The 14,421-nt window shown below is 41.6% G+C and overlaps 1 protein-coding gene across 5 annotated transcripts in view; it reads left to right on the top strand.

Moving 5' to 3' along the window:
- JADE3 (jade family PHD finger 3) overlaps positions 1 to 14,421 on the top strand; it is a 66,157-nt gene that overhangs the window by 8,456 nt on the left and 43,280 nt on the right. For 2 of the 5 annotated variants that reach the window (XM_039570437.1, XM_010394179.4), the window contains exon 2: positions 9,197 to 9,249. The exons of 2 other annotated variants lie outside the window; for them this stretch is intronic. The gene's annotated coding sequence lies outside the window, so the exon portion shown is untranslated. Of the gene's footprint in view, positions 1 to 5,131; positions 5,151 to 9,196; positions 9,250 to 14,421 lie in introns of those variants that run through there. One more of the 5 variants, XM_019282830.3, reaches the window with a different exon arrangement.

Below are 14,421 nucleotides of genomic sequence, written 5' to 3'. Positions count from 1 at the left end.
CATAACAAAGCATCTTTAGAGCTATCTTTTACAGGTTTTAATGTCACATTAGGGTACTCTATGGCACCTCTGCCTATTTGTGGTCTCTTATAGGCTGGTAGGGATTTAATCAGTCAGAATTGTGGATTTAACTGCATGATGGCAATTCTCAAAGGAGAAAAAGCTCAGCTCCTTTGTTTACTTCTGCTTTTGAGCTTTCCAGGTCTGACAGGATTATAGAGGTTTTTGTGCTTCAGGTAAGCAGAAGTAATGTAAAAAACTCTAAGGGAGCAAACCCTCTAAGGGAGCAAACCTATTAAGGCAAGTTTTCTCTTTTTTTTTTTTTTTTTTTTTTTTTTTTTTTTTTTTTTTTTTTTTTAATGCCAGTGTATTGTGAAGGGCCGTGTTACCTGCTGTCCTCCTTGGAACTGGTGAAAGCCCATCCATAATGACGTGGGTGGGAGAGTATCCAAGTCTAGTTTTATCCCTTGTTAAACAATATCAGAAGTTTTGCCTCCATAAAGGCAACAGCTTTGCATAGTGGAAGTCTGTTAATAAACTACAAGAAATTAGAAAGGTCTAAATATTTTAGACAATTCTGTTAAAGGTTTTTCCTTTTGACAGTAAGTTTTTCTGACAGTGGGTGCTTTAAAAAAGGAATAGTTTTCTTGCATTGCAACTTGATCTTGCAACCCCCCACCTATCCCCAACATATTTGCATCAGGAAATTTTTAGGAGAAATAAACTCAGTTTTGTCATTTAGGAATTCTGCTTATAAATTCATCAGATAAATGTTCTGCTAATTTCTGGCTTTGTTTTGGCACTGGTTTTAATTCCCGTTGACTCCACAGAGACCAAAGTTTCCATGCTTATTTCTCAGAGCTTGTCATACATTTTGTCTAAGTGAGTGGGAATGACTTTGGAAAAGGATTGACACAAGTTTCTCCTTCATAGCAGTAAAAACAAACCCAACACAGCCCTTTCCGACCATTTAAGATCATCTTCAAGGAAGAAGTCATATTTGGTTGCTGCTATGGGAGTTGCAGCCACAGAGGATGAAGTTGATGAAGTCTTGTTTACTGTGTTACAGTGTCTGCTGCTTCATTAATCGTCATTTGATTGTGCTCCAAGCCTTGTGTTTTTGCGGTCTAAGTGCAAAGCTTGGGTGCTTTATTTATTTATGGAGTTTCTTTGCACGGGAAGGTGACAGTTTGAGTGCTGGTGTGGTCTGACCATAAAAGACCAGAGAGGCTTTCGTTATGAAAAATCACAAATACCAGTGTCCCAAGTTTGATAAAGGGTGTCAAAAGTACTTTAAATCACTGTCTTAATCAAGTGAAGTTAACACTATTACTTTTTTCTTGCCTCTCCCCCCCCACTTTTTTTTTTCCTCTGGGAGGTGTCATTCCAGTAAATACTGACTAAATGGTTTTATGTGAGGTGAGCTGTTTATGATGGTTATTTTTCTGTGGCCACTGAGACCCCCTTAAGGGCCAGGAATATTCAGTATATGTACATTTACTCAAATTCCACATAGCTGAAGCAGTTGAAGAATCTCGAAAGAGCATGCTCTGTAGCCTTTCTGAATCCCTGTGTTGTACACTGGTGAGCATCACAACTTAATGTATCCAGAAAAGGAGACAAATCTTTTCTTGACTACTGTCATCCAGTTGAGAGGTAACTTTCCTCCTGTAATCCAGACATAAATTATTCTCAATCTTTTTGTTTGTAGTTTCCTTTTTTTCCTACTTGCATTGACCAGGATGGGAACAGAGGCTCCGCAGGCTCATTTGTTGTGTAAAAGTGGGTGGTGGTTTGAGCCACAAGGTCCTCCTGACACTCCCCAGCAACTGGTGGTTGGTCATCCTGCAAATAAATGGTTGAAGCAAAATACCACAACATAGATAAGAAATGCTTGCGCAGACTGCTCTTCTGGTGAGGTGATGGGAATGACCATAGGATGCTTGAATGCTGTAGGTAGGCAGCAGCAGAGTTGTGCAATGGAAAGGGTTTGAGGAAAAGGGAGAAAGCACTGGGGCAGACTGGACAGCAGAGGAGGACTGGGAAGATGGGATGAAAACTAAGGACTGCCTTTGCAGATGTGGCAACTGCTGACACCTTAACGTGATACTGAAATTGATGCCTGAAGAGTGCATCTGGGGAGAGGAGGAAGAAAGGTCCAATCATGTCTCTGATTCCTGAAGATATCCATTTACAGGACTGCAAATCAGTAGTTCAATCTGTGAGAGGAGAGATTTCTGGCATCATTCCTTATTTGGTGTGTGAGCTGGGTTTCCTGAACATGCTGGGCACTTTGAATCCCACTGTAAAGACCTTTCCATTTGCTTCATGAGGAGTTAAAATCTTGGGGGGTTTGCTGTTTCTTGTTCCAGAGCCAGAGCTGTAGCTTGAAGGCATTGAAATACACAGTTTGGTATTACTTCGGTCCAAAGTTTAAATATGTCCCTTCATATTTTATATTGGCATTGTGTGGAGGATCCACACACACTGCTTTTAGCATTTGTGACTTTCTGGTGTGTGTGGTGGGATCATGGGACTTGCTGTGGAGAATATGGAAGTGGCATAGCTGTGCCATCAGAAACATAACATCTGTTATCTTACCATACTTTAGAAGTTCTCACACTTGAATAGTTTTATTTCTTATTTTAAGATCCCCACTAAAAGTCCCTAACTGTGTACAAATATAGTTGCATTAAATAATAGAATTTGGCTAAGGAAAAAGATGCCTCTAGGTCATCTAGATTATTGCTTCTGAAATGTTTGTTTGAACCTCCCTTCAGAAAATAGTGTGGAACAGTACTGCCATCACTAAGCTACAGGAAATGCACACGAGCACATCTGTTTAGTACAGGAGGTACAACTCGAATGAGGTGGCTTGATACTTAAAATCCAGCTGGCCAGCATGTGGCTGTGGCTAACAGCAGAACGTGTAATGTTCTCCTTCCTCAAGAACTGCATCTATTTTGTTTTGCTCCAGATCCTCATAAATAGCTTGTTTTTGCTACTCTGTGGCTCAAAGACCTGTTTTCAAGTTCCTGATAGTAGGTAGTGCCAAAATACTTTTGTTGTTTCTGCCTGTACCCCATTCCAGGCTTTGTGGATCAGGAAGCCTCCTGCCTGTATTTTTATCTCAGTTTAGGTCTTGTACTGCAGCATTCTGCCTCATGCATTTGTATTCTCTTTCTGCTACATTCCTCTGCGTTGAAGTGTGTCCTGCTGCAGGGAATACCCACTCTTCGGAGAGAGATGCATCCTGCACCAGGCTGAAGTAACAAGTCTCCTTAACATTTCGTCCCGCAAAAGAGGAGGAGGGACCTGAGCTGCTGTGTACTAACTGTCCCTGCATGCAGCTGTACACCATAGCATCCGGCAGGGATATATATGTGTGTGTATGTATTTACATGTATCTCCTTCAGTCTCTGATGTAGGGAAGAGAGATGGAATGGTGGAATAGTTACCTGGGATTTCTTTGCTGTCACCAGCATGCAGCGGTACTCATGAGTTCTGTGGAGTAGCTGATGCACAGTACTTGTGCTCCACAGCACCATGTCTGCATGGTGAGGTGCAGCCCTCAGCGCAGACAGTCCCAACAAACCACTTTGTGCAGTGCTCTTTATACTCAAGTCCCCTTTATTGTTGGCTTGCCCTCCGGCTGGGTTGAGAAAAGCTGAGCTCTGTGGAGCATGTTGTTTTGGCAGTGCAGCAACCAGGACTCTTGTCCAGTCTTTGTTTAAACGTCAAGAGCTGCAGCTTTCAATCTTCCCCCTGGGGATTTGGGTCAGCAGTTCTGACTCTCAGGATGTTTCCTTAATGCTAAACCTAAACTTCTTGGTTTTTTTCTTAAATTTATCCCATTGCATTTAATCTCTTACAAACCCAGGCTTTTGTTTGACTAATTCTAATATCCTACCTGTATATGAAGACTGTAAACAACTTTGTGTCTTAAAGTAGGTGTTTGTAAGTTAAATCCTGTAAGTAGCTTTCCTCCATAAGGGCAATTTTTTCAGTCTGACTCAGTTTTTTGCATGTATATGTTAATTGTGTTGTGTAACAATTATTTTCAAGTAATCAGTAAGATGTTTTGAGTGTTTTGCAGAATGGTTGGCACTACACACAAGCTAAATAACTGCTGTGTTGGGTCACCATCTGAGTGCCTGGGGCCCAGGACTTCAGAGCATTTCATAAAATGTCTTGATGTTACTTGTTAGTTGCCTTATGAAACCTATCCTTCTAGACATCCTGCTACATTGTTTGTCTGAAAGTGGGGTAAGCTGCTGTGGGAAATTGTTTTCCCAGCAAGTTTTAATTGGTTGCTGGGAATTACTAAATCACTGCTGCATAAAGGTGTCATGAAATAATTTTTGTGACAGTGGAAAGAAGTGAAGGTACTAGAGAGTTGCAGGCTTTACTAAATGCTTTCAGTGTCTCTGATCTACCTTAAGGTGAGATGGACTATGTTTAGATTTTTACAATGAAATTGTGAATTTATACTGAATTACTTTGTTGGCTAAGCCAGTGTGGAAGAGAGATAAAAATTGAGAAGCTGCAGAGTACTGTAGTACACTGTAGTTAGGACTGTTTAGAAGCTTGTGAAGAAGAATAAACAACAAATCAGTTTATTACAAGCAAAAATCCAACACTGTTTGCTACAAAGACTTTGTAGGGATTTTACAAGACTTTTCTTAAAGCTTACTGACTTTTTCTTTTCTACCTCTAATCCGTGTAGGGTAAGTATTGCCTGGAAATATCTCTTTAGTTAAATACAATGGATACTGTTTTGGTATTTGGATACTTGTTCTATTATGATTTTTTCAGAACTACAAGGGAGAGAGTACCATTACCTTCCTGCTTCATACTATATTTATAATCTCAAAAACTACTAGCTTTATTTCTGATGCTGTCTTGGTAGTATTAAAATTTTGATCTGCCTTTTGTAAGAGGTCTGTGTGATGTTACTGGTAGTCCATGGGGAGCTGTCTGTATGTGCTAGATACCTGAAACAGTCTGTAAAAAACCTGGAAATTATAAAATGATTTTCTAATACCTTTCCCATCTAAGCAGCATTATATCCCTGGGATTATTTATGGAGAAGAAGATGTGGAGCATCACAAGACCGATTTCCTGATTCATTTTTGAAAGTAATTTGTGAGGTAGGAATTGCACAGTAGATGATATAAGTTATCAGGCAACCCGTATTACCAGAAGCAAGCTAAGGGAGCATGGATTACCTGAAATGCTCACAGGAATGTTTGTAGCTGCTGAGAAAACTGAGAGGATAATTGCTAATTAGTTTCAAACAAGACAGGTGAATTAATATTTGCTATTAATGATGTGGGTGAAGGAATGAGGACTCCGTTCATTCAATACCCGAATCAAGCTGGATGGAGCTCACATGTCTACTTGAGAAGATGCTTTGAACTTAAGAGTTACTTTAACAGATTGGAGAAGGAGCCTGGAAGGAGGGGTTGGATGGGGCTGAGCAGGTTGTGTGAAGGGGTAGCTGTCTTCAGCACGAAGGTTTGGCTGCACACCTGCAGGCTGGGAGCAGTGGGCCCAGAGGCAATAACTGCTCACAGCCAGGACATGAGGCAACAGTCGTGCTGTTGCAAAAGCAAAGGCATTGGAGTTTATACGTAGGATTATTATCTGCAACTCATGTGGCAGTAAAGAATGTTTTTCTGTAAAAAGAGAGGAGCATTTTGTGTGTAGGGAAGGATTCAGCTGGGAGACTTTGTCCAGATTTGGACGTCACAACTTCATACTGGTTTTGTGTGCCAGCCCTGGAAAGGGTGGTGGACAGCAGCAACTAGAAGAATCAGAAATGTAGAAAATGTGTCCTTTAAGCAGGGGGTGAAAGAACTGGGTTTTATTTAGTCTGGAGAAAAGACAAGGATGTATTTACAAGAGAGTTCAGTTATTGTTCAAACATAAGGTTAACTGTGTAAAAAAGAAAAGGATGATATCATCAGGGCCCAGTGCAGGGAGAGACCTGGTAAAGGCTTGAGCAGCACAGGGGAAGATGTGTGCTTAAAGTGCTGGGACAAACTTTGAGGGTCACGCAGCGTGGAAGGGGCTCCCTCCGTTTTGCAGAGTCTGAGTTCTTGGTCCTATCTAGCTGTCCTTTTTCAGGACCCTGACAGACCCTTTTTTCTGCGACCATCTCTGTTTTTGCAAATGGCAGTGCCGTGTGTGGGATGGTTGACAAGAAAAGCACGAAGCTCTGTTTTCAACCAGCACAATTCTTGTTTTGGTAGCTTGGCTGTTGGTAAGCACTGTGGTAAATTACAGAGAGAGCGATAGTATAACAGTAGTGATAACTGCAAAAATAGATCTGTGTTCCAAGTGGCCTTCTGTTGTTAAAAGTTGTATTTTAAGAAATAAATCTTGCTGATGCTTTTTTCCCTGGTGACGCTTAGTTTCCAGGCAGTATTTATGAAAAGCTACTGTGCATTTCTAAGTTTTTCTGTGTCTACACAGTCCTTTAGTTCCTATAATTTTTTTTCCTGTTTCTTCATGCCACAGTTTCTGTTGCTTGCCCATTAATTTTTCAAATGCACCTGGAGATTAGGAGTTTGGAGTCTGTTGGCACAGTCTGTGTGGAGGGGAGGGTGAGCATCTTCTGTGCCTTCTTTACCCTGGTCCTGAACTTGCTGTTCTTGGGGAGGTTGGCACTCTTCCATTTTTTTTTCAATCTGTTGGGGAAGCACCCCCTGATCATTAGTTTGAGGTGACTTAATTAATGTTTCTCAACCAATATGTTAAGACTAGCTTTCAAAACAAAGGGGGGGGAAACAGTGTTTTGTGGGGGCAACTGTATTTTTCATCCTATTTTGTTTATTTGTTCATGGTTGTGAAATAAGTAAAGTTGGGACTGAGATTATGACTCTATACTGTAAGGATTAGAGAAAGAAAAAAAAAATTAGTTGAACCTTCCAGTATTTCAGAGTTCATCTTGGCATTTAACTGAGCAAATAAATGTGTTTTTAATGAAGAGTTCAAAAATATATTAGTTTTGTGGTTCAGCTGGGAGGCAAAAGCTGTGGTTTTGTTCACACTTAAAAGTTGTAGGCTGTGTTGCATTTTAATGATGCCATTTGAGCTGCCACAACCAGGGCTTTGCTTGTGTTTCTATGGAAAACTTACATTAAATGGGTTCAGTCGGGACATTAAAGAATTATCCCATAATGAAATGTGTCATAAGAAAAAATCAGTCAAAGTCATGTTTGGAAAACTTAGCCAGCTATTTATTAATTATTTACTTATTTTCTTCACTTGCCTGCCCTCCTGCAGTGTGTTTTGTGGGTGAGGCTCTTGGCATTTCTTAGCTGGAGGGTAGAGGCAAAACACCAGGTGGGGTAGTACCCAGCAGAGCAGCAGTGGGCTGTTAAAGCGAGCCCCTCTGGTCACCCCCACTCCCTGTGTGTCAGGTGTTTCTGCTGCACCTGAGCTGGGTCCCTCTGGATGGAGATGGGAGGCTCCCGTTGATGCTCGTGCCAAGTGCACCATCTCCTGCACAGACCCTGTGGTTTGCTTCAGGCCATGTGTGTGGTGGCAGAGGGTATCTGCTTATCTCAAGTTAAAAACCCGATCCACGTAGTGTGATTCATGTTTCAACAACCTTGGCTCTGGTACTGCCTTGATCTACAGATCTTCTTGTGTTGCTCAAAGTTAGTTGCTTAATGTGGGGTATAGCCAGAGAGTGTCAGGAACATGGGAAGAGGAACCTAGGAAAATTTAAAAAACAAAAAGAACTCCCAAACCAACCAAGCACATTTGCTGCCCCCCCCAAAATAACAATACACCAAATACACAAATACTAAAAACCCCCAAAGGCAAAACTTCAAATCAAAGAAAATTAGTAGAGCCAAAACTTCAAAATTTTGCACAGTCAATGTACAGGAGCTGTAATATATTGTGTTCCCCTTCTCCTTCCCCCCTCCGCCCCCCCGCGATTGTAAGGAAGTATTTTCCTTTTATTTTCCTTTGATGCCACAGCCTAAGTTGAGCAACAATAGTTTTAATAAGTAATGGGATGTGTGCCACTCCTCAGTGGGTGGGTGTTTGTATCTTTTTCTTGTACTGCAGATGGGTGGAGGAGCGCAAATGTTAAGAGTGTGGTGCTGACACTTTGGCCAGAAACTGCCTTATTTCAGTTAGAAAAACATTGTCATATCCCCTTATTTTGTTCTTGTTCTTCTGGCAGGGTATGCAGTTACCGCTTCCTTGGTTTTTACTTGCAGTTTTGCTCTCTAATACTTTCTATCACAGCTCGTAGCTGTCCTGTTTTTGTTAACTTTTTGCTCTGAGGCACGGGGTGGACTGCCTGCCAGGACAGCCCCTGGTCTGGCTGCTGACATCCCTGAGGAGTGCTGCAACTCATCTGTTGGGTGTGATGGCTTTAATGCCTTTGCCAGGTGCATTACAATAGGGCACCAAACATACCTGTGCCTGATCCTGCAGGAGGGCAATGCAGGCAGTTAGTGGAGGGAGAAATTCCTTCTGTTCCCATACTTAATATTGCTCAAGGCTCAGGACTAGATTAAAAAGGGCGAGTAAGCAGAATGCCTGCCAGGGAAGCTAAGCTATTCGGGATTGTCAAGGAGAGGTCTGGAGGAATGTAGTGAGGAATTAAATCAGGAGCCACATGGAGCTTTCTCTCTATGCTTATTTTGTTTGCCCTCCTATGAATTTATAAGCATGCATGGTTCATAGAAGACCCTCTTGAATGAAGAAAGCATCAGTGTATAAAGAGAAATCGACACCTTAAGCCAGATGAGTAAGCATGCATCTATCTGAATGTGTTTGTTGAAGTGTTTTTATTCCCAAAGCAGGATAGAGAAAATACTAATTAAAATTTCATTTTGTTGGTATTGGTAAAGTTGTTTTCCATTCATGTTAAGAGGGATGGCAAAATCAATTTTGAGAATATTCTTATAAATTTGTTTTTAGTTGTAATGCTTACTACATTTATATCATAGTATGTGCACATATAGCTGATACATTGCATTTTTACAGATATTAAATGAGAATTGTGGAATTTAAGGCTTTATACTCTGGATATATCCCTTGGTTGGGAGAGTTGCAATAAAAATAAAATACACCCTTCACTTACTTGCCAAAAATTAAATTGTAGCTCAAACATGAAATGCCTGATGTCACTCCTACTACCTAAATAGCACTCCTTTCATTTTTTTAGGAGCTTGTGATGTCATCAGCTGAAGCGAAAACATCTACCTCATGACCTGGCATGTAAGTGAAGGAGGAACTGATACTTAAAAATAAATAAATAAATGTGTGTATTGGTGTTTACAATGTGTAAATTGAATCTATATACCTTCAACTTTCAGATGTCACCTTTTAAATGAAAGCTTTCTGAATTTTTAAAGGAATATAAAGTCTTTTAAAGAGGAGGAAGTCATAAAAGAAGCCGTTACCAGTAACGTTTCAGCCTGCAGAACTCCTTAATAATCTCAGTTAAAATCTATTTTATGTATCCCATAATGCTTGAAATGCTGGTAAGCATAGATGGAATAATTTTATCTTACCTCAATATTTACACGTGCTGCTTCCACCCATTTTTATTCTGTGCTTCTTTTCTGGATATGAATTCTGATAGTTGTGATGAATGCATACTATACACGGTGATACCCTTCCTAAAATTAAATACTCTGCTTGCAGAAGATTTAGATTCTTGATATACTCAAGATACTTCATAGTGAACTTCCTGCAGCTTTGTGACACTTCTATTTTATTCCCTTAAGTAAGCAAAAATATTTCAATCCTCTGCAGAGGCATTTATAGATTTTTTTTTTTGTCTGCCCACTCTCTGCTTTTCTTTTATGTGGCTTTAGAGGATTAAAGTGCAGTCATTGCTTTGAGGGGCCAATGTCAGCAGTGAGCTGAGTGTTCCTAATTGGTGCCAACACCTGTCCCTCATTATGAAGCCTTGTTCAAGCTGTCTGGTGAACCGAGGTAGCTGGTCTCCCCTGCATGTCTCTAATGTGATTATAAAGCCCTCTCCTCATGCAAGTTTTATTACTTATTCAACTTTTGGACTGATGTGGAAAGTGAAGCTAAGCTGAGCCATTTGGCTGGCTACCAAAGATCATAAGGAGTGCCAAAGAGAAGGGATTCACTCATCTCAATTTCAAGAATTTTAGTTCAAAGGTTGCTTCTGCTTTGACTGTTTAAATTTTTAAAAAAGGGGGGGGAGGGGAGGACTGGTTTTTTTTTGGTTTTTTTCTAGTTTTCAACGTCAAATAGTCTGAATTTAGAGACCAGATCTACAGACTCCAGCTGAGCTGTGAACATCTGACTGCAGCTGCTATTGTGCATAACCCATTGATTTTCTGCAAATAGAGCTTTGGCCTTGACTACTCTTGCACCATCGCTTTGTCTTCAGGGGGTCAGGGCGTAGCAATTCTTTTCTACACAAAACCAGCATCAGCCTCTCCTCCCACTTGATTCTGTACTGTTAGCAGGGCTACAATGCATTGTGCTTTGCCATTGCAGTTGGAAGAGATGACCTCAGACAGATTTCACCAATGAAATTAATGGCTCAGATGAGATGGATCACTATCATGTTTGGGCTTTACAGGCAAAAGTTTAAGCATGGTTACGTTTTTCTAAGTAGTTTAAGTAAGTTTTTAAGCGTTTAGCTTGTAGAATTCAAGTGTGCAGCAGTACAGTGCTGGCTGGAGGTTTTGGGTTATTTCCCTATGAGGGAGGAGAAAGACAGAATAACTTCAGATGTGTATCTTGGAAAGGTTTGAGATAATAAACCTGTAAGAATCATACGAGAACCCTGTTAGTTATCCAGATTTGGAAAGCCGTAAGAAAATGAAAGTGTAGTGGATTCTTAAACTTCAGACGTGAAATTGGAAGGATAGTTATTAAAGGGATTGAATATCTGCAGGATAGAAGAGAACCCAAAAGAAAATCCTGAGTGGATAGAGCCCTAATATGCATCTAGGCTGTATTTGTACAATTGTTTATTTGATTTCTCCTTAAAAAAAAAATTAAAAATCAACAACTCAATTACACTGGGAATGATCTAATTTTTTACTTAATAATTTTGTCCAGAATGGTTCTATGAACAGCAATCAACAAACTTTAAGGGCAACAGTATGTCAAGTGTTAGAATCTCTGCTGGTTGTGCTCATCATAATCAAAATCTCATCTAATAAAAATTCTCATTTCGATATTTATCATGGCCCTACAGACACCCATCTGATCTGTAGTCCACAGAGGTCAGGTTAGGAAGTGATCTATTAAAAAACAATGAAATCCATAGCACAGAGAGGAATTATGAGTTATGAGTATGTCTGGTTTCGGATTATTTCCCTTACTGAATTAGGCCAGTTGCTTTCTCCAGTAATGATCAGCAGTGGACACCTAGGGAAAGAAAGCATTATAAAATTCTATTGACTCTGTTTCTTGTAAAATTTTGGTTTTGGGACTTCCAGCAGATTGACGTGACATTGTGTTTAATAGCCCTTGTTATCCATTATGCCTAATTTTCTTTAATCTCTTTGCTTTTCAACCTCTATGATATCCTATAGCATGGAGTTTCTCAAAGTCATTTTGTACATAATGACTTTTTTTTTTCTTCACTTAATTACTTTCCATTGAAGTTTCTTCTGTAACTTTTTGTGTCCCTTGCTTTCTGGGCTGTGAGAAGCAGTGAGTAGTCTCTTCATCCTGTTGCTTCTCTTTGCCACTTAAAACAGATCTCCCCTCTTCTGCATCCTCCTTTCACAGATAGTCTCAGTCTGTTTCATTTCTTACCCTAAAGCCATGGCAAACTTTATTCTAGAGTTGGGGTTTCACATTCTGCAAATACTTCTCCAGTGGTGTTGAGGGGAGCTAGAAGATACTGTGTCATAGGTTAGCAAGCATAGTCCCTGAAGGGATGTCCTTGCTAAGGGGTGCTTACAGCTTCCTCTGGGACTTGATAGAACCTATCAGTGGCCAGTTTGAATATGGACAATTCTTTAAGCCGCTTAAAGTTGTGACCACCTCTGTGATCCACACTTAAGAATAGAAACCCTGAGGCAGACTTTCTCTCTCTCTCGTTTCCGGCGCTGGCACAGGTGGCTGCGGGCCCCGTGCGGGGGCCAGCGGGCCCAGCCCAGGCCCTGCTCGGGCCAGGCCGGGCCACGGCCATCCTGGAGTCGATGGACCTGCTCCACACATGGAACCCCCTCCCCCCAGCCCCCCCCCCCTCCACTGCCATAAGCCACATTCCAGCTGCAAGGCCGAGGTGAGATTAACCCTTTTACTGCTGTGAAGAGCTGAAAACCTGAGGAAGGAGAAAGAGGAGATGCTTAAAGCTGAAATTCTGTTTTGAAGCTATGATATATCAGAGTATCCCATTGTAATTCCATGAAGATATGGGGGGTGGAGTGTTCAACTTGTAAGCAAAAGCACCTGCGCTGAGATAGGCAGATGCTGACGCAGCTGTAATTTCATGAGAAGTTTGGACAGGGAGAGGTGGAAGCAATGAGGACTTTTGCTCCAAATGGGAAAGGAGAAACCTCAGTTCCTAGAGATACTCCCAGAGATAGTCCTAAAGATGAAGATGAAGAAGACCCTTTGCTCCCAGGGAAGGAGAAGGGCCTCTGTTCTTAGAGATGAAATGCTCCCAGCGATGGGTGAAGAAAACTTTTGTTTCTGAACGGCTCAACCTTAAAATTGTACCCCAGAAACTTCAAGAGTGGACCCTCGAAAGAAGTTTCAGGAAAAGCTGCAAGTCGGGGGAAGGGACTCACATGCGAGCAGAGAGACTCCTCTTCCTGAATGGACTGAACAAAGTTATTTGGAAGTGGGTGGCTGTCTCGTTGTGATAATGTGTTCATAGCCTGGGCAAGAGAGACTCCTCTCCCTAAATGGACTAAACAAGGTTTTTATGGAAGTGGTAAACAGACTGAACATCTCAAGGGTTGTCTTTTTACACTGTCAGTGGGAGAAGGGAGGAAAGTGGGGGGAGGAGAAGAGTTCTGAAGGTGTGGTATAATTTCTTTTCTTTTAGGTCTGTTAATAAACTTCTTTATATTCTTTCAAGTTTGGTGCCTGCTTTGCATTTCTCCTAATTCTTATCTCACAGAAGATAAACAGTAATGAGTATTTTGGACCAAACGACTACACTAAATTGGTGTTTCTGCCTGGTTACAAACCCAACCCACTACGTACTTTCTTGTACTTAGCCTGAAAGAGGGATCCACTAATGTTGTTCATCCATAAAGCTTTCTCTGTGTGGCTGAGTGGGTGTAGCAAATGAAACCAGACAGGCTTGTGTCGGTGCTTGTTGCTGCTGCTCTTAGGCCTTCCCAGAAGGATGCCTCTCTTGCAGCTCTCTGTGCTGTTCTCCTCCTACAGTAGTTTGCTACAGGTGATTTGGGAATGCCCAAGTACCCTATTTTTAAAGACATTCAATTAGTGTGTGTGTTTTCATCTTCTTCAGACCTTCTAGAAGTGTCTCACAGGTGCTGTGGCGGCGTATGTACTAACGGGAAACCATAGTTGGCATTGGGATAGGCAACAGCACTCTGCCTCACTGGCAGGGATGTCTGAGGGAGCAGCTGCACATGCCTGATCTGTGATCTGCTCGCAGATCGCAGCTTCTGTGTGAACAGCCAGTCACTTCTGGTGTTGCAGAGCTGGGGAGGTGGAGGGCCAGAGTCTGGGGTGGCTTTATTCTGCCCCACTCCAAACGCAGGCTTGGTTGTGCCTTCTCTCCTTTGCAGAGCCCCTGGTAACTGGTATGGCTACAGCCTGCCCCATGTCCTGAAGCTGGGCGAGGTAAGAGCCTGCAGAGAAGGCAGCTTCTTTACAGGCCTATGAAAAAGTCCCTGACCAGGTGGAGTTGCATGTACAAAACATATCAACTGCAGGTTTTGCATTGCATCATGGAGTCTTAAGAGTGATGCTGCTATAAAGGTGGTTTTGTTTTGTTTAGTTTCATAGTTGAACTTTCAGTTGGAACCTCTTTTTTCTCTCTGTTTCTCAGCAGATATTTTATTACTCCTCTTGACAGCATGGGATTAAATTGCAGCAGCTGCAGCATCTTGTAGCTCTTACCATATGAATAAACATGTCGTGAAACACATCTCTACTTCCATGGCTTGTAGGCATTTCCATTCTTCTGAGTACAGGAGTGCAGAGTGGACAAGAGACTTGCTTTGGAAGCAGACTCATTACCTCACACCTTGGCAGCTTTGGAAGGTCAGCTGTGATAGTTCCTTATCCTCAGGGAATGGAAACAAGGGTGAGAACACTCTACTTTGTGTCCACCTGTTCATGTCTCAGTGTTCTTTGTGACCCACCCTGTGGGTTGACACCTTTCCTCCTGGGCCAAAAATGCCACCTCTGTCAGCTCAGCTTCAGCACAGTTTGAGAAGGACATGCTTTCTATTAGGAACT

This window comes from Corvus cornix, chromosome 1, assembly GCF_000738735.6.
Source record: "Corvus cornix cornix isolate S_Up_H32 chromosome 1, ASM73873v5, whole genome shotgun sequence".
NCBI classification, from domain to species: Eukaryota; Metazoa; Chordata; class Aves; order Passeriformes; family Corvidae; genus Corvus; species Corvus cornix.
This window is presented reverse-complemented; position numbering and strand designations above follow the sequence as displayed.